The sequence below is a fragment of the Prionailurus bengalensis genome, chromosome A1, assembly GCF_016509475.1.
Source record: "Prionailurus bengalensis isolate Pbe53 chromosome A1, Fcat_Pben_1.1_paternal_pri, whole genome shotgun sequence".
NCBI lineage: Eukaryota > Metazoa > Chordata > Mammalia > Carnivora > Felidae > Prionailurus > Prionailurus bengalensis.
In genome coordinates, this window is record NC_057343.1 from 122,973,080 (window position 1) to 122,997,262 (window position 24,183).

At 40.7% G+C, this 24,183-nt stretch overlaps 1 protein-coding gene across 5 annotated transcripts in view; it reads right to left on the minus strand.

Annotated features, from left to right (window-relative positions):
- PPP2R2B (protein phosphatase 2 regulatory subunit Bbeta) overlaps positions 1-24,183 on the minus strand; it is a 469,020-nt gene that overhangs the window by 363,928 nt on the left and 80,909 nt on the right. The gene's annotated exons all lie outside the window — the stretch shown is intronic.

Below are 24,183 nucleotides of genomic sequence, written 5' to 3' on the forward strand. Positions count from 1 at the left end.
CTGTTTCTCACTCTTTTCTCTCCCTGACTGGAATGGAAGCAAACTCCCTAAGTGCAAGGGCTCAGAAGCTGTATTCATTTACGTATTCATCACAACAAACACAGGCCTGGCACATAGTAGGTGCTCAAAAATGGTGTTGCCTATAGAATAAAAAAATAGCAATAATAAGGCTAACAATCACAGCATTAATGCTCATGGATCCTTCATTTGCTAGAGCTAAAATTTGTAGAGGGATCATCCAGGCATAGGGCTAAGCTCTATAGAGAGATGATCTCATTTAGCCTTTACCATCACCTTGCTGGTGGGGTGTCACCATCCGTAGAACATCGTAAATTTCTAGGGCCTAGGGTGCCTGGGTGGCTCAGTCGGTTGAGTGTCCGACTTTGGCTAAGGTCGCGATCTCACCATTTGTGAGTTCAAGCCCCGCATCAGGCTCTGGGCTGACAGCTTGGAGGCTGGAACCTGCTTTGGATTCTGTGTCTCCCTCTCTCTCCGCCCCTCCCCTGCTTACACTTTGTCTTTCTCTCCCTAAAAATAAATAAAAATTTAAAAAAATTAAAAAAATACATTTCTGGCACCTAGAAGTGATATTCCCAGGCCAATATTCACAGAAGCTCTTTGTTCAGAATTATAATACCATGTTTTATTTAAGCCTCTATCTTTTGTAGTCCATATTAGGGTTTCACCCATTTTACAGATTGAAAGCTGACTCAGAGAAATGAAATGGTTTCCCCAAAGCTACTCAGCTTCTACTTAAAACCCAGTTTTTGTCTAATTCTAGAAGTCCTGCTCTTTTCAACACAATGCCTTCTAGGTGATACATGGATAAAAAGGACTTCCTTAATTCTGTCTTGGAAAACTAGACCTGAATTTTGGCTAAGCATTTGAAACAAACCTTGCCCCCAAGCTGCATCGCAAGCTGGACTTTTCTGCAGCCAGGTCTTTATTGGTCCACAGATGTCTCTTGCATCTTTGCTTCAAAGAAAATAACTAGCTAAGATTTAATGAGATTTTATTATATGCCAGGCAAGGTTCAGCGATCTTATTTAATCCTTACAACAGCCCTGTAAAAGAGGAGATAGATAATTATTCTCGTTTTACAAATGAGGAAACTGAGGCACAGAGCGGTTAAGTATTTTTCTCCATGGTTACCCAGGTTGTAAGCCAAATCCATGACTTAAACCCAGGCAGTCTGCTCCAGGACACAGTCCTCAGCACCAGCGGACCCTCTAGGAGTCTCATCCTGGTGCAGTCCCTCTGCCCTAGAAAACCTCAGGGCATCTCGCTTGGTACTGCACTTCCTGCAGTGTCTCAGCCCAGAAAATGTGCAGAAGTTGGAACAAGACAGGAACACCAGGGCACCCTGTGGCTCCCCTCCCCTTCCTGCCTGCAGACCTGGCCCATGGTTACTCTTCAATTAGTTTCCATCTGTAGGAGCAGCTATTCCCTAGAGGTACACAGGCCAAAAAGAGAGACCGACTCAGCCAAAATCCAAAAATATCTTCACTGCAGTAAGCAAACTAGTGATGGAAAGAAGGAAAATTTCCCCTTCAAGTCTTGGACGTTCCTCAAACACAGCCCACTCAGCTTACATAAGTGGCATTCACCACTGAGGAATGCAACCAAGGCCCCAGGAATCTAGGCCAACCTTGCCCATCATGTGTTAATGAAGAGTTTTTTAGGGGCCACCCGCAGGCAGTTTGGGAAACTCGACCCTGTGCTTATTGAATGGTCTTGTCCTGGCTCACCAGACCTAAGCAAAGAGGTTCCAGGTAACCCCCCAAAGACAGTGCCAACGTGAATACATTGGTTTTCCTTCAGACAGCTTGCACCCTTCTTTGAACCCTTCTTCCTAAGCAACGGGCAGTGATAGGGTTCAGGGAAATTCTAGGCCTCCTTATACTCATTCCTTCATGTCTTCATATATTTACACATTTTCAATAAGCATCTCTTAAGCACCATCTTTGTTTCAGGTCAGAGCCACGTACTGGGACATCAAAGTCACTTAGACACAGTGGTGAGCCTAGACAATCAGTAAAAATCAAGCCCTGGTTTATGGCACTTGACACTTTTGTGTGTAAATATGCCCACCACGGCCAATGTCAAGCTACCCGTATGTGGTCACTGAGCATGGAGTTGGGAAGAAATGCACAATGTAGAGGTATGTCATCTCCAGAGCACAGAGTAAAATGCAGTAATTAGGAAGGAATGAGTTTTAGTATTCACTATTCTCATTTTAAACATAATGTACTCCATTGTAAGCTTACAAAATTTAACTTTGGATAATGGCCATGTTTACCAACCGGTTTGCAACAATCTTGCACATTAACAATTGGCTTTTGGAAGCTGGTACTTGTCTGCTCCAGCTACCACTGCTCAAACACAGTCTCATAAAGTAAGAAGCTAACAGGTGAGTTGGGGAAAAACAAAGAAAGAGTCTGAGCTGCTTTGTGAGAAGTACAAGGTGCTCTGGGAGCATCTGGAAGGCAGGTCCAGCCAAGAGTTGGGTCTGGGGAACGCTTTCGGAGGCACAGACATCTGACACTGGAAGGAATGTAAATGTTAGCTATGTGAAGGGTGGAAAGTGGATTCCAGGTGCGGGAAGAAGCCTGGGCAAAGGTCTTGAGGGAAGCCAGACAACAGACCTTTTAGAAAATGCAATATTTCATTGTGTGTCCATGGTAAGACAGTGACATGAAATAAGATGGGGGGAAGGCAGACCCAGAATATGGAAACCCTGTTCAGGATTACTCTAAGGTTGGTGGGCACTCACTGGTAACTTGTATACACGAAGATACCCTGATTAAAGTCTTGTTAGGAAGATCATTCTGCCTGCAGTATGGGACAGAGGTGGGGTGTGGGCAAGACCCAAGGATGGTGCCACAGTCGAGGACAGAGATAAAGGATGCCTGCATGGTGGTAATGGCGATAGGAACGGAGAAGAACACACGGAATCAAGAGTCATTTAGGAGACTGTATGTGCAGAGCAAAGTGACTGTGTGCATGCCTCTGTGTGTGTGTGTGTGTGTGTGTGTGTGTGTGTGTGTTGCAAGGTTGGCAGGTGTGTTGAACAAAAACTAAGTCAAGAATGATCCTGAGGTCTCTGACAAAAGCAACCCCAGAGATGACTGGAAGAAGGAGCCAGTGAATGAAGAATAGGTAGCTGGCTTGAAGGATGATGAGTTCCATTTTAGGCATGTTAACTTTATGGGATATCCAAGTGGGCAGTGGGATATCCCATATGGGATATGGGATATACAAGTGGGATATCCAGGGGGCAGTGGACTGTACAGTCCTGAAGCTCAGGACAGAGATCTGGACTGGGAAATAAATTTGAGAGCCATCAGCAAAAAGATGATAAGCAAAGCTGTGTGTGTGGATGAGACTGCCCAGGAGCGAGTCAGAATAACTTAGAGTTCATAGGCCTGGCAGTGTCTGTCCATTGTACACATACGAGCTCCCTTTGTAATTACAACCACCTTACTATGTAGCTATTATTGTTACCCCCTTTTGTGGATGAGGCCACTGCACAGTAACAGGCAGATCCCAGATGTCAGGCTGGCCCATCCAGCACCATCACGCATTCTCTGAACTGTAATACCAGGCTGCTACTGTATCAAAATATACAGACAAAGAAGAGAAGACTGGAAAAACAGAACCTCAGGAAATGAATATTTAAGTTGCGGGAGAAGGAAATTAAAAAGCAAACTATAAAGCATGGGGTACAGGTGGGGGAACTTGAGGCTTATCTTTTTTTTTGAGAGAGAGAGAGAGAGAGAGAGAGAGAGAGAGCACGCACAAATGCTCTTTTTTGAGAGAGAGCAGCAGGGGAGGGAGCAGAGGGAGAGAATCTTAAGCAGGTTCCAGGACCAGCACAGAGTCCCACATAGGGCTCGATCCCATAACCCTGGGATGATGACCTGAGCTGAAATCCAGAGTGGGACGCTCAACCTCAACTGACTGAGCCACCCAGGTGCCCCTAGGCTTATTATTCTTAAGGTCACCCTTTAAAAAACTCCCTCACCACAAACAAGGTAACTGAGTTGCCCCTTTAAAGCTTACAGTCACATTGCATTTGCTAACACTCTTTTCTTTATAAAAAAATTTTTTTTAATGTTTATTTATTTTTGAGAGAGATAGAGAGAGACCAAGTGCAAGCGAGGGAGGGGCAGAGAGAGAGGGAGACATAGAATCCGAAGCAGGCTCCAGACTCCAAGCTCGCAGCACGGAGCCTGATGTGGAGCTTGAACTCACGAACCGTGAGATCGTGACCTGAGCTGAAGCTGGACACTCAATCGACTGAGCCAACCAGGTACCCCACTAACACTCTTTTCTGATCAGAAAAACAATGCTATATCTTTTTAGGAGACTTAGAAAATACAGAAGATACATGGCAGAAAATAAAAATCACCACCATGAGATCATCTAGAAATAATTGCTGAAACTATTTGGCACATATTCCTGTAGACTTTTTTACTACACATTAAAAATATCCCAAATGGCTGTTTCTTTAAAACATGTTTTTAAAGTTTTATTTTGAAAGCACATTTTATAGTTTCTAGAGTGCACATTTAAAAGTTATGCATTTATTGCTTTTAAAGATGCACATCTTAAATTCAGGATTTATCTTATAGTCTGTGGTACTTTACAGGTAAATGGCAGCTTTTTGTTCTTAGTTATACATGAGAGAATGCTACATTTTATAATCTGTGACATCTTAGCTTTGATGAAATATGGTAGGTAATATAGTCACAGCTTTCAAAATTCAAAATATAGTAAAAAGTGTACAGAAAAAGATCTATTTCACTCCTGCCTACTCCAGTGCTCCTACCTAGAGAGAGATGAAAATTTCTAGTTGTCTGTCTGCCCTCCCAGATGTATTTTAATGCACATACAAGAAAAGATTATATATTCCCTCCTCTCTAAGTACATGGTAACATACTATCCACTCCACAGTAAGGTATCTTGAACTTTTCTTTTTTAACTAAATAATAGATGTTGAAAGGTTTTTTTCCCCCAGTTGCAAATTTTCAATTGAAAGGATATATCACAATTTATTAGGAAGTTCCCTACTGAAATGCAAACTGGTGCAGCCACTGTGGAAAACAGTATGGAGGGTCCTCAAAAAATTAAAAATAGGGGCACCTGGCTGGCTCGGTTGGCAGAGCCTATAAGTCTCAATCTCAGGATTTTGATGTTGAGCCCTAAGTTATGTAGAGTGTGTGTGTGTGTGTGTGTGTGTGTGTGTGTGTGTGTGTGTATGTAATAGAATTACCCTATGATCCAGGAATCACACTCCTCTGAGTTTTGGTACCTACCCAAAAATATGAAAACACTAATTGGAAGGGATCTATGTACCCCTAGGTTTATTGCAGCATTATTTACAATATGCCAACTATGAAATCAGCCCAAGTGTCTATCAATAGATGAATGAATAAAGAAGATGTGGCATGTGTGTATATGTGTGGGTGTGTGTGCATACACATACACACACATATGTATATATACACACACATAACAGAATATTATTTATTCATAAAAAAGAATGAAATCTTGCCATTTGTAGCAACATGGATGGAGTTAGATGGTATAATGCTAAGGGAAATAAACCAGTCAGAGAAAGACCAATAAATAATATATGATTTCACCCATATGTGGAATTTAAAAAATAAAACAAATGAACAAAGGGGAAAAAAAAAGAGACAAACCAAGAAAAGGGCTCTTCACTATAGAGAACAAATTGATGGTTACCAGAGGGGAGGCGGGTGGGGGGGGGGGATGGGTAGAAGAGATAAAGGGGAGTAAGAGTACATGTATCATGATGAGCACTGAGCAATGTATAAAATTGTTGAATCACTATATTATACGTCAGAAATGAGTATAACGCTGTATATTAACTATACTGGAATTAAAAAAGAAAAGTCCCCTACTGGTAAACAAAGTTATTTCCAATCTTTTGCTAAAGCAATACCATGATGAATAATCTTGTATATTTTGTACATGCACCAGTACACTTACCAGGTAAATCCCTAGGAAAAAAACCTGCTGAGTCAAAGGGTAGCTTCAGTTATTTTGACAGATACTGCCAAATTTTCCTTCATAAATGTTGTCCCAATTTACACTTCTAAGAATACATGAAATACTGTTAACTACACCATCTCCAAACAGTATGTTATGAAACATTTTGTCTTTGCCAAATTGACTGGTAAAACAAATCTTTAATAAACCTTTTATTCTGTAATAATTTCAGAGTTTATAGAAAAGTTGCAAAGATAGCAAAGATTGTTCCCGGATACCCCTCACCCAGTTTCTCCTCAGGTTAACATCTGACATTAACACAATACCTTTGTGAAAATGAAGAAACCAACGTTGGTATAATGGGAGCCCAGATTTTATGTGGATTTCCACAATTTTTCTACTAACATCCCTTTTCTGTTTCAGGACACGATCTGGAAGAGCATATTGCATTTCATAGCTGTGTCTCATTATTAGGGGCTCTGACAGTTTCTATGTCTTCCCGTGTTCCATGTGACCTTGACAATTTTGAGAAACTAGTTAGTATTTTGTAGTGTATCTCTCACGTTGGGTTAGTCATGTTTGTTTTCTCTCATGATTAGACCAGGGATGCTGACCTTGTTTATTTGGTTAAGTACCTTCTGTGAGGTGACTCCATGCTAACATGACTCTTTTTCCCTTTTCCATACTCCATTCTTTGGATATGAGTCACTAAGTCAAGTCCAAATCCAAGAGGGAAATCTTAGTGAAAGTGAATTAGCATTTATCTTATAAATGACAGCGAATGTCTTCTCTTAAGTTTAAGAACCATCTGTATTTTTGGAATATTCCTTTATCATTTTGCCCATTTTTCTCATGAATTGTCATTCCTTTTATTATCAGTTTCTATGAAAAATAAGCTGTTTTTCTTTAATGCAAATTAAACATTTTCACCATTTTTCTATATTTTTGTTGTTTTTGCAATGTAGATTAAAATATTTAATGTCATAAAACTGATCAGTTTTTTTCTCCCTTCATGATACATGGATTTTCTTCCACACTTTGAAATAAATGGCCTGTTTCATGGCTTTTGGAATGTTCCATGGTTTCCTTTTTTGGAAATAAGTCTTTGGTCAACCTGGAGTTTATTTTGGAGTAAAAGTGAATAGGATCTGATCTGATTTCTTGTCCATACGGTCATCCCGTTGCCCAACAGCAATTTACTGAAGAGTCCATTATCCACTATTTCATTTGAAATACAGTAGATAATTTTTCAGGAAGAAAAATCATAGATGCCTCAGCTCTGTGCATTTCAAATTCCCATGTTCTTTCCATAGATACAGAGAAAAAAGAAAAACCAAATATACAAATAAACAAAGAAAAGGATTCTGTTGCTGGGATTTCCCCACATATGAGTCAATGTAGAAAGGAAGGCTACTTGACTCTATGGGCTTATGGCTTCATACTGCAATGGTTCAAGACGATATATGGGCACACTGACAAAGGGGATAAGTGGTATAATCCACTTATATTTTAAAAACAACTTTGACAAGGTTGTACACAAGAACTGAATGAGAAATACAAGTGCCCATGTCCTTGCAGAGGACGTTCTGTCAGGGATAGTCACTGCTTTAAGGAGTACAATGGGTCTGGCTGTCTGGCCAGCTTTGCAGAGACGACAGAACAAGGGATCCTTGTTCCCTAGAAACCCATTCTGGGCCCATCCTTAGTTAAATCTGCATAAATTATCTGGAGGAAGAAGAGCAAAATGATGATTTTAAGTTTTTGAGTCACAGTGATTTTTTTTTTCAGAGAGTTTTTTTTTCTTGCTTGAAGTACCAAGCAAATGACATTAAAAATAGTAAATACCTTGTAAATCTTTTTGGAATTTGGTCAGGAGAGTATCACATGAGCTTAAAGGTGTATAAAAGCAATAGAACATTTAAAAAGGACAAAAAGGTCAAAGCAGACAGAAAATAAAGGGTTCTCCTCTGTATTAGGTTTAGTTCATGCTACTAATAACACACACTAACACAGTACTTAAGTACGTATTTCATACTGTTCTATGTGCTTTACCATATGCTGACTTTCCTAAACCTCAGGACCAGCTATGGGGCAGTGTCCATTATTCTCTCACTTTCACACATTAGAAAATGGAGGAGGGGCACCTGGGTGGCTCAGTCAGTTGGGTGTCCAACTTTGGCTCAGGTCATGATCTTGTGGTTCGTGAGTTTGAGCCCTGCATCAGGATCTGTGCTGACAGCTCGGAGCCTGGAGCCTGCTTCAGAGTCTGTGTGTCCCTCTCTCTATGCCCCTCCCCAGCTCACGCTCTGTCTCTCTGTCTCTCTGTCTCTCTGTCTCTGTCTCTCTCTCTCAAAAATAAATAAATATTTTAAAAAAGAAAAGAAAAGAAGATGGAGGCCCAGAGAGAATGAGTAGCTAGTTAAATGTCACAAAGCTTATAAGTGGCAGAGGTGGATTTGGCTCAGGCAGTCCAGACTTGCGGTGTGTGGTCTGAATCACTGGACTCGCTGCCTTTCTTGCAGGGCTCCATGTGGACGGGCAGTCGTCACATTGATTCATTTCTTGGCTGGAAGAGCTGTGAGTACATCACAGTCATCTCTGTATTTTCAGGTTTGGCATAAGGCCAGGCATGAAGTAGATGCTTAATACATTTTGACTACCTGAAATATTATTATAACGGATGTATGATCAAAGTGTTACACAGTGATCCTCAGATTGTTTAAGATAGGGAATTCTGGTTTATTCGTTTTCAAGTTTTACAAGGATCCCGTTGTAGATGGCCTCTAAAAGGACCCCCAAATCCCCTCATCCTGGTATTCATGTCCTTCTATATTCTCTTCCCCTTAAATATGAGATGGACTTAGGAATGTGCTTTCAACAAATACAGTACAGTATGATGAGATGACACTCCAGAGCTTTGTCAGAAAAGACTATGGCTTCCATCCTGGGCACTCTGTCTGTCTCTCTGTGGGGTCTCTCCCTGCCCTTTAGCTCTCCTCTGGGGGAGGCCAGCTACCACACAGCATAGCAGCCCTGCAAAGACGCCTGTGTGGGTTCTCTTGGAAGCAGCTTTGAGGCCTGCCAACAACTTCGTGAATAAACTTGGAAATGGATCCTCTAGTCCCAGGGGAGCTTCGAAGCAAAACAACTCTGGCTGGTAGTTTGACTATAACCTCATGACACACACAGAGCCGGAGGTACCAGGGTACCCCTCTGCTGCCTCATCAACAGCAACCCACCTTCCCATCCCTGTGAAACAAAATGCATAGGGATTAAGAAAGAAATGGACTAGACAGAATTGACATTTTAAAATGTTCTCATATTTCTCTCCATATATGCTCCTCCAGTGGTATGTTGCATTTCAGATAATAACCTTCTCTTTCTCTTTCTCTTTGCTCAGGCCAAAAAAAGCTTTGGATCCATCCTTGAGTCCCCTCATTCTTTCACATCCCATATCTAACCCATCAGCAAAGTCTATTAGGTCCACCCTTTAAAACCAGTCAGAATGTAATCACTTCTTAGCCCTCTACTGGTGTTGCCTGGGGCCTGGCTCCCATGATTTTATCCTTGGGTTCTGGCAATAGCCTCCTACCTAATCTTCCTTCATTGACCCTTAACTCTCTAGAGTCTACACTCATCACAAGAGACAGAGGGATCCTATTAAAGCATTAGTCCATGAACATCACTCTCCAACTCAAAAACCATCCAATGGCTTCCATTTAACTTAGAAGAAAAGCTAATGTCCTTAGGAATGGTTTCACGTCCTACTTCTCTCCTTTCTGGTCACCTCACTCCAGTAACACTGGGCTGCTTGCTGTTCCTCCAATAGGCCACATATGCTCCTACCTCATGGCCTTTGAGCTGTCTGCTTCTTCTGCCTGAAACACTTTTCTTCCAGGTAACTGCACCTGCTCGGAATGGTTTTGCTCATATGTGCCAGCAAGGTCCTCCCTGATTCCTTTAGCTACAATTGCACCCCTTCTCAATACTCCCCATCCACCTTGTCCTGCTTTCTTTTTCTCCATAGCATTTGCCACTTATAAAATTCTATGCAATGTTATTTATTATGTTTATTTTTTTGTTTCCTCTCGCCAGAATATAAGCTCCAAGACAGCAGGAAATTTCACCGATTTTGTTTATGGCTGTATCTTTACTGCCTAGAGTGGTACATGCCATGTGGTAAGCGCTCAATCAATAAATCTTCAATGAATCAGTATATTAACCCTGCATCTTCTCACTTTGAAATGTGTATAATATAATCATACATATTCAACAGTATATGTAATGTTTATGTTGTTTCGTGTTCTACAGTAGAGTTTTGTGGTTTTCTTGTCCTTCAGCATCCACAAAATATAATTTTATCCTTTTATTAAAAAAACTGAAGTAGACCTGTATCTATTGTTATGGAGAGATGTCTACAATATATTTTTTGCAAAAAAAAGAAATTCAGAACAGTATGTTGTATGATTCCATTATGATAAAAATTTAAAAGTACGCATGTATCTGTGCTTCCTCACCCCTCCCCACCAATTCCTTTACTGGAGTTAAAGATACCTTGAAGACAGGATGAGAGGAGGATACCTTGATAATGGAGAGAATGAGCCAGAAATCCTTTAATTACAAAGCAGCAGAGATGGCATGCAAAGAGAAGGTCGAATTTGGCAGGATAAGTGGCCTAATGCTCTGAGGGGTACTCTAACCTTTGCCTCCTTTACAGCTTTCCTCCCCTCCCTGATACAGTCCCACCCACAAGGAAACCCAGATGATCGACAACCTTAAAGATTAAGGTTAGGAACAGGGGTGGGGGACAAAAACAACAGTGGGAGAAAGATTGAAGGGAGAGAAGGGAGGCTCCTATGTCTGAGCTAAGAGTGAACTGAACTCAACTCCCTGTGGACTTCAGTGGGCTGGGAGTTGACTTGTATATGAAACAAAAATTTTATCTGTTGTTTTGCTACTGATTCTCATTGTACAGTACACTTCTCTCTATGAAACTGATTATTAGGGTGTTTTATCACATGTGAGTTGAAGCTAATTCACAGTCAGTTTTTGTGAAGGTTTATACATGCTTGAAAGGAACCGCCTTCTCTAATTTGTAAGCACAGGATTTTATACACATACGTGTTTATTACACGACACTAGCTAACCGTATTAATCAAATATTCTATATCCTTACTAGTCTAAGCATTTTTGTTAGACCCTGTAACTTCTGGGAGTGTTGTATTTCTACATTTATTTTCATATGGGTACTCTAAGAAACAGTGATTCCTGAAATGATTAAAAAGACATCCATATCTAGAAAGAACCCTGTGCAATTTCAGAACACTTAAATTACTTTATTTCTTACTCATTTTTCTTGTTTATTGCATGGCTTCTTCTCTAGAACTTGAACCTCCATAAGGAGCATTTTGCCTGTTTTGTTCTCTGTGGTATGCCTTTGCCTCCAGCACTGTGCCTGACAGAGTACACATCTATAAATACTTGTTCAAGTAATTAATTCAGTCATCCCCTTCCTTCAATATGGGTTCAATTTCCTTCTTACTGCAGTTCATATTTCAATTTTTCTTTTCGGGTGGGTCTTGAACGGTAAATTCTCAGAGCCCTTAAGATCAGAAGTTTCTATTTTTTTTTTTAAGTTTTTATTTAAATACCAGTTAGCTAACATACAGTGTAATATTAGTTTCAGGTGTAGAATATAGTGATTCAACACTTCCATACATCACCCGGTGCTCATCAGGAGAAGTGCCCTCCTTAATTCCCACCACCTATTTCACCCATCCCCCCCACCACCACTTCCCTTCTGGTAACCCTCAGTTTATTCTCTATAGTCAAGAGTCTGTTTCCTGGTTTGTCTTTCTCTTTTTATTCCTTTGCTTGTTTGGTCTGTTTCCTAAATTCCACATATGAGTGAAATCATATGATATTTATCTTTCTCTGACTGATTTATTTCGCTTAGCATAATACTCTGTAGCTCCATCCAGGTTGTTGCAAATGGCAAGATTTTATTCTTTTTTTTTATGGCTGAATAATATGCCATCATATGTATATATATACCACATCTTCTTTATCCATTCATCAGCCAAAGTACACTTGGGCTGTTTCCATAGTTTTGCTATTGTAAATAACACTGCTATAAACACCTGGGTACATGTGTCTCTTTCAATTAGTATTTTTGTATTCTTTGGGTAAATACTGAGTAGTTCAATTGCTGGATGGTAGGATAGTTCCATTTTTAATTTTTGAGGAACCGCCATACTATTTTCCACAGTGCCTGCACCACTTTACTTTCTTACCAACAGTGTAAGAGGGTTACCCTTTCTCCACATCCTCACCAACAACTGTTGTTTCTTATATTGTTGCTTTTAGCCATTCTGATAGATATGAGGTGATATCTCATTGTAGTTTTGAATTGTGTTTCCCTAATGATGAGTGATGGTTGAGCATCCTTTCATGTGTCTGCTGGCCATGTGGATATATTCTTTGGAAACATGTCTATTCATGTCCAGAAGCTTCTATTCTGTCCTTATTCTTGAATGAGAGTTTAGCTGTATAAAGTGCTCTATGTTGATAATTATTTAATTTTTCTTCAGTGGTTTGAATCAATTATCCTGGTAATTGTTTTCTGACCCTCAGTATTGTTATTGGGAATTCAGCTGTCTGTCATTCTTTGGAAGACATTCTCTTTTTGTCTGGGAATTTTTTAATTTAATTAAACTCCTTTATTTTGAGACAATTATAAATTCGTAAGCAGTTGTAAGCAATGACAGAGAGCCCTTGTGCCTTTTATCCAGTTTATTGTAAAATTATTGTATAATATCACAACCAGGAGGATACTGACATTGATATGATAAAGATACAGAACATTCTTATCACCCCTAAGGATCTCTCATGTTATTATTATTTTTTTTTACTTTTTCATGTTATGCTTTTATAGCCATCCCAACACTCCCCTCCCTGTTTAACCCCATCCTAACCCATGACAACTACGAATCTGCTCTTTAATTCTGTAATTTTATTTCAAGAATACTATAGAAATAGAATGGAGAGGTTAAATATATAAACTGAGGCAACAAATATCCAAACTGACAATGACAACAGAACTCTGACCTACGAGCTCTGCAGCATCCAACCTGGAAAGTCAAACCATAATCTCTGCATCAAGCGGCCCGAAATGGTCAGGACTGTGTCCCTGACTCACACTTTCCCTATATTTTGCCCATACTTCCAACCTAGGACCCACTAGAGAAAACTAGATATGCTCCCCAAACCAGCCACATATCATACCTTGCTTCTAATTAGCTCTTATTTTATTATTTTCTTCTGCTGCTTGATTTGGGCTTATTTTGTTCTTCTTTTTCTAGGTTCTTGAGGTAGGATCTTGGATTATTGATTTGAGAATTTTCTTTTTTCCTAATGCATGAATTCAGTACTACAAATTTTCTTCTCAGCTTTAACCACATCCCATAAATGTTGATATATTGTATTTTATTTTCACTCAGTTCAATATATATTTTACATTTTCCTTGAGACTTCCTCTTTGACCCTGGATTATTTAGAAGTTTGTTGTTTAGTTTCCAAGTGTTTGGAAAGTTTCCTATTATCTTTCTGCTAATGATTTCTAGTTTGATTCCACTGTGGTCAGATAACACCCTCCATATGATGTTAATTCTTTTAAATTTGATGGGGTTTGATTTATGGTGTAGGATATGATCTATTTCCCATGAGCACTTAAAAAGAATGTGTGCTCTACCGTTGTTGGCTGTCATGTTCCACAAACATCAATTAGACCCTACTGGCTGAGGGTGTTGCTGTGTTCTTCCATATCCTTGTTATTTCTCTCTAGTTGTTGTATCAAATTGAGAAAAAAGTGGTGTTGAAGGCTCTAACTGTAACTGTCTATTTCTCCTTTTAATTATATCAGTTTTGCTTAATATATTTGGTTAGTACACATTTAGGATTGCTATGTCCTTTGATGAAATGATTCTTTTACCATTATATAACGCCCCTCTCTGTCTCTTGTAATTTTCCTCACTCCTAAGTTCACTTTATCTGATGTTAATTATAGCTAGTCCTTCTTCCTTCTGATTGTTTGCATGATATATATTTTCCATCCTTTTACTTTCAATATGCCTATATTGTTATATTTGAATTGAGTTGTTTCTTCTTTTCTTAAAGAATAATAGACGCTTATTCTTTGTTCCTACAAAATTTGGACTTGAAAAACATAACCGGAAACATAATTTATTATTAAAAGTGATTTATGGTAAAAATTCATTAACTACAGTTGGGAGTTGATGACTCCATATATTTCAATAGATTTAAGTTTAAATATACTTTCAAAAGCTGTATTTTTATCTTACTACTTCTTGTACTACCAACCCCAATTTTTTCATGTAAAATGCCTACTTAAAAAGATAACTATTTGCTGGGACAGACATCTCTTTGTAATTGAGGTTCTCAAATGGAACTATTATGTTCACATGGGTACACACCTCCATGATGAAAAATATACCTTTCAAACAACTCAATTACACATCTGAATTGGTAGGAACCAGATAATGGTGGTTATAAGTAATTTTCATTAATATTTACAGAAAAAGATATATGGAAAAAATACAATTGGAGGGGGGAGGGTTAAAAGCTTCCTCAATATTATTAAATGGTTATCACTTTTTTGTGTTGGTCAGTGTGTCTGTAGGTATTCAAGGAGTATTTTTCTGTAAGGAAACCCATAATACATATTTTATTTACTAGATAAAACACTTAAATAGTACATAAATTAACTTCCCATTAACAATAGGGAAGGTGTTAAAGCTGAACATATTGTTTTACTATAATTTAGAGCCTTTGTGCTAAGGCAATTTGGGGAGTGTGTTTTCTTCTTTCACGTTTCTAGAAACAATAGTTTTTATAAATCTAGTCAAGTACTATGGATTTATTTAGAATGTAAAATTCAGTGATGATTAATTTCTCATTATCAGTTCCTATAAGTTTTCATGGCGTACAAATTGTCAAAAGAGCACGTATCCTGTTTGGGATCTGCTCAGTTTTCTGAATTAGAAGGTGTGTGTGTGTCTTTTTTTAAAAATATATGAAGTCTTCAGTCATTATTTATTTGAGTACCTTTTCAACCCTGCCTTCTTTCTCTTCTATTTCTGGGACTCCCAAGACACGATTGTTAAATCTTTTGTTATATTTCCACAAGTTCCTGTGGCTCTGTTAATTTTTTTTATTTTCAGGCTAATTTCTTTCTGTTGTTCAGATTGTGTGATTTCTTTTGTTCATTTTCTAGTTAGCTGACAGTTTCCTCTTTTTCTGCCATTTTGCTTTTTAGCCCACTCTTTGGGTTTTTTGTTTTTGTTTTTAATTTTGTGTATTATATTCTTCAGTTCTAAAATTTCCATTTTGTTCTTTTTTAAGATCTTTTTCTTCTTTCCTGAAACTTTCTATATTTCTATTTGTTTCAAGTGTGTTTATAATTACTGTTGAAGCATTTTTAAGATCACTTCTTTTAAAATCTTTGTCAGATAATTCTAACATTTTTGTCATCTCAGTATGGGCATTTGTTGTCCTTTCATTCAATTTGAGATCTTGTTCTTTGTACAATGAGTGATTTTCAGTTGAAATCCAGACGTTTGGGTAGTTTACTATGAGCCTCTGCATTTTAATTAAGCCTTCTGTTTTAGCTTGTTTCCTTTAGGACACTGCTCCAGAAAAGAAATGGGGAGAGGTGCAGGATTATAACTGCCTTTGGGGATTAGAGTCCATGTTTCTCATTTGGCCTCCATTAATACCCGAGAGGGATGACTCTTCATTACTACTGGGAAGGCGTGGCAGTGTGAAGAGGAGGTTCTGACTCCTTGGTAGGCCTCCACTGATACCTCCATGAATCAAAGGAACAGTTCCATGCTACTATTTCCCTTCAACGACACCTGATGTATGTTGGGGGAGGGGAAGGTGGCTTTTGATTCTGCTGGTGGTGGTGGTGAAGTTCTGACTCTCCCCTAGGTATCCAATGACACCCCTAGTAGGGAAGAGGAGGGGTGCCTCATCACTACCGCCAGGTGGGGATAGAATCCTAGGCACCTCATGTGGTCTCCACTGTGCCCGCAGTGCAGGGAGCCTCAGTAGCACCTGGCTGAATGAATGTCATGGGTTTCTACTTGGCCTTCTGTGATCTCACCTGAGTGGGGATGTTGAGATACTTCATTACACACTCTTGAGGGCAGAAGTCTAGGCTCCCCACTTGGCCTCTGGTGGCATGTGTATTACGACCAACAAGACGTTACTCTGAGGTAAATCCAAGACAAGGTGTGGCAGCCATGTCTTCAGTGAACTCTAATTCTCTGTTCTTATGATGGAGAATCTACTAAGAATCCCACAGAGTATGAGACTGAGAATGTGAATGCAACTCTGTAAGTTGCCACTGTGTGATCTTAAGCAGAAGTTTGGTCTCTAAGCCTCAACTTTCTCATTGACAAAATGGGGTTAATAATGACAACTGCATAGGACTGCTTGGAGGCTTTACATTGGTGGTAAGTGTGAAACTCCCAGCTCATAGCAGGGGTTCTATAAATGACAGTTGCTATCATCATCATTAATGCCATTATCGTCACTGTCACATTAACCAGAAATATCCAACATAGTTTTACATGAATGTGAGTCACATATAAACCAAATTCTGATTCCCTATGTGAGAACACTGGAATGGTTTGTAGCCATTCTCTCTGGGTCCAGAGCTGCTATTTAAGCCAGAAGGCAGGAACAGGCCCCAGACCTATTGTGTGACCTACAGAAAACTACCTCTCATTAAAGCACCGTGTTTTCCCTCTAGGTATGAACCCACTTCAGGAATAACTGAGCAGATTTTGGGTTCTTGAGGTCAAGAGAGGCAGTCAGAAAATCTCTTCCAGCCACTTGGCTCTTACTTGGCTGCATTCCAGCTAGGTCACATGGGCATATGACAGGGAAGTGGTCCATTTCAACAACTCAATACAACTCAAGCAAACTTTTCATGAACCATCCATCACTAGAGCCAAGCAACAATCTGGTAAGGTAGGGAAGACATTTTATAGGATGGAGGGGAAAAGGGTGAAGGCTCGAAGAGGTAATAACTTGCCTAATTGAGCAAATAAGCAGCTAAGTCAGGAGGGGACTCAGGCATTCAATAGGTATTTGGTGAGTACTATCTTAGTTTGGGTTCCTCTAGAAGTCAATCCTAAGCCAAGGATCTGACTGTGAGTGGTTTATTTGGGAGGTTATTTCAGAAAACATTAATAAGGGAGTAGGAAAGTGAGAAGGAGAGAGAAGGTAGCCAATAATGCATTTTTAAGCAATTCAGTGTTGGGGACCACTGGGACTAAATCCTGCTGTAGGATATATATATCAGAGTTATTCCACCTGAGGGACAAGAGAGCTACAACCCATCAACCCCAACAGTCCTTGGCTGGTGCTTGTGGATTTTATTACTTAGCGGGAAAGATCAACAAGGTAAATAGGTAATTATAATGCAGAGTGATCATGGCCATGAGTACAGAAGTACATTATGCTTGGGAACATATAGGAGGGTCCCTCAGCCCAAGATTGGGAGGGCCAGAGGAGACTTTTCTGTAGGCAGTGGTATCTCCAGTTTAAGTCACCACTCTCTTGCTTCTGAAGTTTCCACAATTCCTGTCCCCTTTGTACAGAATACTCTGCCCCCCATCTTCAGCTGCCTGTCTCCTACACAGTCTTAATATCTCCACTACATGTCACTTCTTCAGAGAGGCTTTTCTGAGTCTCCACAATGGGCTTTATTTCCCATCAATATGCTTTCACAGTAATCAGGATTTATATTAACATTAAACAGGAGGAGTACATGCCCTTTTCACTATTGTATCCTCAGTCCTTGGCCCAGTTTCTAACACACAGTAATAGTGTTAGAATTATCTGTTGAATGAAGGAATAGACGATCTGTCCATAGAAACAGTCACACTCTCTGCTGAGGCTGGGGGCCCAAGGAAATAGGTACTTTAACTGGGGGTGTAACCAGTGACAAGTTCCACCTTCTGAGAACTAATTCACTAAGGCTGAATGTGTAGGTTGAAGTCAGAGACGATGTAGGCACTTCCCAGTTCAATGAAGCACGCAGTGATACTCTGCCAAAAGGTGGGAAGGAAATAAGGATTGCCTTTGGTATCCATCTACCTGCCTTCCCAAAAGTTCAACTCCGCATTTTCTGAGTAGCTACTACATGCCAGAGATTATCTTCTGGGGACTCAGGAAAATGCAATACAGTGTCTATTCTAGTGAACAAGACCCATGAGCTTCAGAAGACAGGACAGAGAAAACACACCCAAGATGATAGAACAAAGACCAGAATGAGGGAGACCTTAGGGATTATGAGTAAAACACAGAATGGGCAGAGGCACAGAAGGGCAAGCCTTCCCCTTTTGGACTTTCTACTGGTGGCGGGAATGAATCATCATTGTTGGATGGATCTAACTGTCCAATGTTCATAAAATCAGCAGTATATATTGTGCAATATGTCATGTTTTAATTTATTCTGAGGTAAGGTTCAAGTCTCAACTCTCTTATCACAATAAATGAAAATGACAACAATGTGGTCGGTGTTCATGCAGGAGTCATCAGAATCCTGGAAGGATAAACAACCACGCTTACTTTTGGTTATATTTTGGTACCAAGGAGAGTAGGATACATGTATGGGTGTGCTCATAAGCCGGCCTTCATTATGGACAGAGTTAAGCTAGGCCTATGACAGATTCATAAATAAAAATGCCATCAGGACATCAAAGAGAGGGAGATTTCAGATCTTACTGGTAGATAGGGAAACACTTCACAGAGGAGAGCTTGACCTTGACCTTAAATGATTGGGAGAATTCTGAGTGTAGGAGGGAACAGAGGGTAGCTTAAGTAAAAACAGTCCGTGGAAGTGGTTCAGGGACTTCTAAGTCATGTGGCATATAGCTGGAACGTGGTTTGTATGGAAGGGAATGTAAGGCCATAAAAGAGAAAAGGCAAGTTGAGTTGAGGGAAGGGAGCAAGTTGAGTGCCATACTGAGAAGATGGGACTGTTGCCTGTTGGCGCCAGGCAGTGACAGAAAATCTCTGTCAGAGAACCCTGGTGTCTGTATGGAAGACTGATTTCAGGCACAGCAGACAGAATCTGAAGGCTACAGTGACAGAGGGGCCTGGCCTTCAGCAGCAGGAGAGGTAATGGAAAGGAGGAGACTGATGGAAAGACATGGTGACTCCATGGGGACATAGAAAAACAAGTTCAAGGCAACCCTGAGGTTTCCAGTTTGGGGCCACGTTGAAACTGCCATTACAGAAAGGGCACTCAGGAAGGGGGTTACTCATGTTCCATCTGGTCCCAGTAGCTCCTTCCCTCAGCGTATGCCCCACAAGCCCTCAAGCCCCTAGATCATCCTGGATTCTCCACACCCCCCCCCCCAAACCCGTTTCCCCCTCCAGGCCTGTCCAGGCCTGGCTTCAGGACTTTGGGAAAAATAACCTCTTTGAAATTGCATTTCCACTTTGAAAATCAGAAGCCTGAAACAGGATGGCCTCCACATCTAAAGTTCTACTTTCTTCTGATTTACTTCTTCTGTCAGGGCCAAGTACACTCAGTTACGTTTTCAGGGCATCCTTATCTTCCCACCAGGTGCTGGTATATTAAACAAGGCACAGTGCCTCTCAAAGGAATGTAGCAGTAATGGTGGATTGCAACCAGAAGCCACAGAGGCAGATCTGGAAAGGAAGGGGTACTCTTCTGATCCTGAAATCCTTTCCTGTAGCTATGCCTGGACTCTGGCTCCCACTAAGGACACTAGTGCTTTCCATGAGCAACCACAGATGACTCAGCACAGATGAGGACATCAAACTTGTCCACCATCCGCCCAAGGTGGGACTGAGGGGCCCTGAACAAAACACACAATGGTTCTCTGGGTGGGCTCTCAGGCATAAGACTGGGCCAACAGCAGACCCTGGCCCCCACAGGTGTGGCTTTTCCCCAGTGCCTTACCCACTCTGACAACTCCATTTCTAGCACCCTTCTGAATTAAAATGGGGTTTTCAGTGTGCAGCCTGGACTGTTAGCATGACCATTACCTAGAAACTCATTAGAAATGTAAATTCTAGGGCTCCATCCAAGGTACCCCAGGGTGGGCCCAATAACCCCCACTTTGACAAGCCCTGTAGGAGACTCTGGGGCATGCTAACATTTGCGAGCCAATGAATTAGAAGATGGAGAAAAACACTGCATTACTCCTCCTAAATAATACATGAATATATTCATTATTTTGAGCTGGGCAGACCCAGTAACATAATGTAGTACAAATTTTAGAATGGATGGAATTTATTATTATTTTTTTTTGTGGGTATGAATAAAGTAGCTACTTTAGTGAAACCTAGCAACCTCTCTATGGACAAAGGAGGAAATTACCCGAGAGGCTGAGGTCTTAAAACTTCAGGTAATTAAGGCAAATAAGTGCTGAGTTTTTATTTGTATCATCTAAATGTGTGGGGTTTTATACCCACTCTTTTTCTTTTTTAAAGCTATGTAACCTTTGATATAAATGAAATCTAAACTGAAACCCCAAATGTAAAACAGATAATTGGGTTGTACTCTAAGGAAATGGGGAAGAAGTCAGATCGCTGCCTCACGCTCCCTCCCTCCACCTCCCCCCCTCTTCCCTCCTCACCTCCCCCATCCTCCTCCAGTGGCCCACAGGGCTCCAGGCAAGGCCCATTACTGCAGAAAATAGCTTTAATTCCCTCTTTCCATTGCATACTCGATGCAAAGGCTTCAGGGAAATTCTATCATATTCCTGGGACAGGCATTTTAATTAATACAAAAAGGAAATTTGTTTTTGTTGTGACTGTGCTTTTCCCTGAAGACCAAGGAAAGGGAGAAGGGAGGGGACTTCACCAGGGAGTGGCCCTTTCAAGGGCAAGGTGAGCACAATGAAAAGGCAGGTGCTTCATTCATCTTTGCAGCCCAGAGACGGAGCCACCTGCCCAGGAATGCGCTCACAGTAAATACCATTAATTGAGCCCGACAATCTGAGAAGCCTATTAAATTGCCAGCCCAGGAAGTGGGAGTGACTCAATGTCTATGTCTGTCACTGTGTTTTGCTGGAGCAGATGCGGCTGAATATGCCTGCTTCGTTTCTCCAAGGCCTTTTCCTGAAAAGAAAAGCCCACCTGTATTTGCATGTATACGTGCGTACAGCCTTCTAGAATAACGGAAACCTGACTGTACCAGCTGTTCATTTCTTTCAGACTTGGTGTGAATCAAGTTTCCTTTGGAAAACAGTGTTACAGACATGTTGATCCAGAAGGGGTTTTAGGCACCTTCTAGGACAGTGGTTTTGAATGATTTTTCTTTTAAGAACTAATCTCTTTCTTCAAAATAAATGTTATCCAGAAAGAGATTAAAAGGCAGTTCATTCCACCTGCCCCTTCAGCCTTCCCTCCTTCTCCCTGTCTGACCCAATGACCCTAAGGAATGCAGCAAAGCCTAGTTTGAAAAACAGCTCAAGAAGTAGAAGGCCTTTTCTTTTTTAAAAAAATTTAATGTTTATTTATTTTTGAGAGAGAGAGAGAGCGAGAGCAGGAGCGGGGGAGGGGCATTGAGAGGGGTAGACAGAATCCGAAGCAGGCTCCAGGCTCTGCGCTGTCAGTACAAAGCCCTAAACGGGGCTCAAACTCACGAACTGTGAGATCATGACCTGAGTTGAAGTCAGATGTTTAACCGACTGAGCCACCCAGGTGTCCTGGTAGAAGGCCTTTTCAAAGATAACAGTGCTAGAAAGAGAGCCTGGATTAAAGATGAATCTCTTGTTCTGAGAGCTTGTCCTGAGAGCAATCCATATGTAAACACCCATAGTCGTTCCTTTTGCTGCCATAATTTCTAGGCACTCATTCATTCCCCTTTTTTTTTTTTTTTTGGAGCAACTGTTTATTAAACACCTGCTGTGTTCCAAGCACTAGCTAGCTGCTGTAGATTCAATGGTAAGCAAAAGATGTGGCCCCTGTCTTGACAGATTCTATTGCAGGATAAATATACTCACTAAATGGCCACACAAATGTAAAACTGCAACTGTTATTTATGTTATGAAGGTGAAGCAGAAGGTGCCATAGGAATTTATGACTGCTTGTCCCAGGTGAATTTCAACTCTCTTCTCAATTTATTTGTTCTTTTGGGAAACACATGATTTTAAAATTTTATAACAAGAGGATTTTATCTCCTCAGAGAGGTCAGGGGAGGTTTCCCCAAGATGTAAAGTTATAACAGAAATCTAAGTGTTCATTGGCTATGAAGGGATGGAAGAACATTCCTGGCAGAGGCAACAGCATGTGCTAAGGCCATGTAGCAAGGGTGTAACAAACTAGAAGGCAAGAGTGACTGAAGCAGAGAGTCAGGGGAGAGGTGGGCTGGCTGAGACCACCCAGGACCATGGGAGGCATGTTAAGATGTCTGTCTTATCTTAAGAGGAATAGAAAGTCATGGAGAGTTTTTAAAGCAGGGGAGGGGGCAATTTATATATTATTAGTCATTTTGTTTCATAATGATTTTCATGCATCTAGAATGGCACATCAATTGAGGAAGTGTCCAAGGGCAGATACAAAGTACAGTTTGGAGGCCAAAGTTGATCAATGATGAGTTGATCCTGAATATGGCAGTTGGAATGGAGAGATGGATAAATTTAAGAGCTATGTGTGCATTAATGTGGACAGGATTTAGAAGTGAAGGAGATACTGAAGATGAGGACAAGAAAAGTGGAAAGGATCACGCTTAGTTTATACTTTGTGGACTGTGACAAGTGATTATTGCCATGAGACCAGCTTTGGCTTCTGCCATATTGGCCAACCTAGTTCTCCATCCTGGATGCACATTATAATCACCTAAAATTTTTTTAATGTTTATTTATTTTTGAAGGAGAGAGAGGCAGAGCATGAGTGCGGGAAGGGCAGAGACAGAGAGGGAGACACAGAATCCAAAGCAGGCTCCGGGGTCTGAGCTGTCAGCACAGAGCCCAACATGGGGCTTGAACCCACAAACCGTGAGATCATGAAATGAGCCAAAATTGGATGCTCAACCGAATGAGCCACCCAGGCGCCCCTCACCTAAAAGTTGTTGTTGTTGTTTTTCATTATTTATTTATTTATTTATTTATTTATTTATTTATTTCAATATATGAAGTTTATTGTCAAATTGGTTTCCATACAACACCCAGTGCTCATCCCAAAAGGTGTCCTCAATACCCATCACCCACCGTCCCCTCCCTCCCACCCCCACCAACCCTCAGTTTGTTCTCAGTTTTTAAGAGTCTCTTATGCTTTGGCTCTCTTCCACTCTAACCTTTTTTTTTTCCTTCCCCTCCCCCATGGGTTTCTGTTAAGTTTCTCAGGATCCACATAAGAGTGAAACCATACAGAGAAAGACAGATACCATATGGTTTCACTCTTATGTTGTTTTTTAAATACTGGCACTCAAATCCTATTTCCAGAGATCCTAGTTTACTTGGCTAGGGTGAGGTCTGGGTAGTGGTGCTTTTTCCAATCTCCTGGGGGTGATTCCAGAATGCCACCATGGTTGGGGCACTTGGGTGGCTCAGTCGGTTAAGTGGCCAACTTCAGCTCAGGTCACAATCTCAAGGTTCAAGAGTTCAAGCCAGACATCAGGTTCTGTGCTGACAGCTCAGAGACTAGAACCTGCTTCAGATTCTGTGTCTCCCTCTCTCTCTGCCACTCCGCTGCTTGTTCGCTTGCTCTCTCTCTCTCTCAAAAAATAAAAATAAAATAAATAAAATAAATAAATAGAATGCCACCATGGTTGAAAACTCACCACCATTGAAAACCACTGCTCCAAACAATCCCCTAGGGGATCTTATGTGGTTTCTTCTCTATATGATTATACCTCACCATAAAGAGAGAATACCATGATCTTCAGAGGCAAATTGATTTGCCTCTGAGAAAGTAACAGATTTTCAGGAAATCATGACAAATGGGGCATAGAGCAGATTAGGAAGTAGCCAAACACACCCAGTCAAGGGAGGGGGGAGCAGTTCAGTAGATAAGAATATCCAATGGAAAAAAGACGGTCTCTTTAACAAATGGTGCTGGGAGAACTGGACAGCAATATGCAGAAGAATGCAACTA